At 40.7% G+C, this 3,522-nt stretch overlaps 1 pseudogene; it reads right to left on the reverse strand.

Moving 5' to 3' along the window:
• Positions 1-1,217: 1,217 nt before the first annotated feature.
• Positions 1,218-3,065, reverse strand: LOC125468694 (annotated as a pseudogene).
• Between the last annotated feature and the right edge of the window lie 457 nt (positions 3,066-3,522).

The following is a 3,522-nucleotide window of genomic DNA, read 5'->3' on the forward strand; positions in this document are numbered from 1 at the left end:
GTTTTGTTTTGGAGCTTTGACTAATTCAAGATAATGATTACTTTGAGCATTTAGAAACATGTTATTATTAGATGATGTGTACCTATAAATATATAATTGGCCTCGAGTTTTCAATAAATATTTGACCCCAAAATTATAAATCGATTAAATGGCTTGGATCGATGAACATATGTTTCTAAATAAAAATCCAAATATTTATCAAATTAACCTATTAGCAGACTGATGCATACTTACACACACACACACACACACACACATATATATATACAAGATTATTAATTAACTTACAACTATGCATGATTCTTGTAATAGATTGACCGTCAAATAATTGGGAGACATCGCATATATTCATAAATAATATTGCCGTTAATATAAAAGTACATGTTAAATGTACTTATAATAGTATTTAATAGTTAGAAAGAAGAAAATTATGACAAATTTCTTTTTAATTTTCAAGTTGTTAAAAAAATAGGTAGACGGGTAAGAATAAAAAAAGTAAACGGATACGCGGTTATGGGTAAATGGGTATGCGGTTATGGGTATGGTTAATCGTTTATAAACGATTATGGGTGTAGGTATACCCGTTTATGTAAATACCCAACGGGCAAACGGTTATGTGGGTAAAAGCTTAAACGGTTATGGGTAAATAACCGCGGTTACCCGCCCGCCATAATCATTGCCCATCCCTAGCTACGATAGCAAGTGTTAAGTTGTCTCCGCATGTCATTGTATCTTTGACACTATAATGTCACCATGATGTCATGTGCCACCAAAACAATACTAGGTGTCAATTTTTCTCTACATGTCGTGTTATCCTTGGCATTGTCACACTGAACGTCACGGTGGCGATATATCCATTTACCGTAGAAGTTCCTCCGTTGTCTTCTGGACCAATTGGCCAAGACCATCAATGTTTCTTGTTTGGCATTTAAACTACAACAATCTATGGTGAGAGGATTTGAACTAGGATGCAGTGGGACGGGCATACCCATTGTGCCTTGATCAATTGGCCTAACCAATGTACAGGAGGACGTGAATGTTTTCAGTTCACCTAGCCACATATTATCCTGAAATTTCGAATTTTAGGATCCATTTGAATGCAATAATGCTTGACCTCAGGATCAAAGGTATGTTCAGTAATATATTACACATCAGTGGTGATAGTCTGGGTTAATTTCAGAAACCTTCAAGAACAATCTCCGAAAGCAAATCTCGTCCAATTATTCGTGCTCAAGTTCAATGTCTTCAAATGCTTCAAAAATGGTTTCTTTCGAATTCACAAGGTAAAGAGGCAATGGTACTGATAAGATAACCACAACCAAAGTTTTAACTCACCTCAAAAACTTCAATTTCAGGATCCCTTCAAGTTGTGCAAAAGCCTAAAATGCTACTGGCATCGGAACTTTGCCCTCCACCAATCTTCAAAAATCCAGCTCCGTATGAGGTGCTGCCCATGATGAAGCAATTCTGCTTCATATAAATGCCACCCTCGATCAGCAACCACTCATCATGTTTCAAAGACACTTAAGTTAGATGATATAGTAGTCGATTATTCTTCTTCCTGCTGAAACTTCCACAACTGTCAACTGTGAAGATTCAAGTAGCAAATACGAGTTCTATCTCACTCACTCGGCTTCATGGCAAACCTTCTCATCCATAGTTTCACCACAATCGATCATCCTCATCAATCAGAGTCATAATCACCACCACTATCTGAGTTTGTACCATCCTCCACATCCCTCTCCCGCCTATCATCATTCCCGCCTCCTAAATCCTCAAAAGCATTCCCAACACGTTCTCTTCCAACCTGCCCCGTCTCATCGTCTTCCCAATCTCTGTAGTAACTAACCAATTCACTATCCATTCTTGCCTTCCTAGGGCTAATCAAAACCAACTCAGCCAATTTCCTTCTCGCCAAACACAAATCATTTGGCTCTATCAACTCACCCTTCTTATAAGCCTCCCTAAGATACACTGTATGAAGCTTCCCGTGATTCCCTCTAGTCGAAATATAGAAAATCCCCTGATGTTGAAGCAGAAACTCTTTCAACTTATTCGGCAAATTCATCGACATTCTAAAATGAGCAATCCTCTCCAATGTAATCTTCTTCTCCACTGTCAACGACAGCAATTCGTGAATCACAGCAACTGTTGTCTTCTCTATCCGCTTCTGCGCCTCAATCGACCTCAAGTCATAACCGGAAACATCCTCATACGGAGACCAACACGAAAATCTCTGCCATTTCCACACCGCAATCCTATAATACTTTCCAATCTTAAACCCGTGTGGAAAGTTCACGATGAACGAAAACCTTATATCCTCGGCATCAATCCCTCTCTCTCTATACTCAATCTCCCTAAGTTTTTCAATTGCACAAACAGATAAACTACAATCTTTCTCGACAACCTCAATGTACTTGTTCCTAATTTCCTCACCATCAAACAGTCTAAAGTATTCAGGTTGTTTGAGAATTACCGAGTATTCAAAGTCATCATGCAGACCAAACTCCGCACTCGTAATCCGGACATGCTAGAGGCTGAGCCGCCCGGTGTTGGACATCATCAGGAGCTTCCTAAGGCGGGTGACGGCGTCGGGGATTTGTGCCACCATTGCCTGCTTCTCCTGCTCAATCTGGAGGTAGGCTTTTCGGGTCAGCCGGCAGTAGAGGATCTGCTGAACCGGGTGCTCATAAATCTCGAAAACGTGGGGGAATTTGAGCACGAAAACGCCGGCCTCATTCTGTTTGAAGCCGAAGCGGCGGGCGAGGAGGTCGAGGCAGGAGACTTGGATGATTTGGTTGGGCTGCGACATGATGAGGTCCTGAAATTTGAGGACTTTTTGGGTCTTTTTTTCGATTTCCATGTAGTTGTCGTAGCCGTGGTCGCGGATTCTGCCTTGTTTTTTGCGGATGGAGGTCGACTGCGATTTGGGTTTGGTCGGGGTGAGATTGCAGAGGAGGAATGTGATGGGGTTTAGGGATTTTGACTTGGGGTTGAAGAAATTGGATGAGTAGGTTAAGAATATGCACATTTTTGGTGTTCTGGGGTTTAGGGTTTTGCGCAGGGTTTTTGGGGATGACGATTCGAATGGGGAAACGACCGGTGAGAAAAGTTAGTTGGACTCGCGCGGGTGTTAGTGTAAGAAAGTTTGAAATTTTGGAGCAAAATAATAATTATCGGACATTTTAAGGCTTGTGTATGAAACTACGTTACCAATGAATTCGAATGACTGCTTCCGAAAGTTTGGCAACAGTTTCCCATTGGGCCAGCAAATTGGAAAATTTGGGCCTTCATTTGTCTACTAGTTCTCTTCTTTTGACTAGGAAAGTGACTTTCCTTTCCTAAACCCTCCGAGGCCGTGACGTTCCAAACAAATTAAATGTTAGGGCATCTTCAATTGAATGAGGGTTAAAAGGTTCTCTTTAACCCTATAAGTAAGCAAGAAATTGTATTTTAATGAACAAGCTAGGTCATATTTTATACCATCTCTAATCGAGAGAGCTAAAGGATCATAGGCCAAAC

The sequence above is a fragment of a genome, unplaced genomic scaffold (assembly GCF_019419815.1).
Source record: "Pyrus x bretschneideri cultivar Hongxiangsu unplaced genomic scaffold, Pyrus_bretschneideri_v1 Contig4, whole genome shotgun sequence".
NCBI classification, from domain to species: domain Eukaryota; kingdom Viridiplantae; phylum Streptophyta; class Magnoliopsida; order Rosales; family Rosaceae; genus Pyrus; species Pyrus x bretschneideri.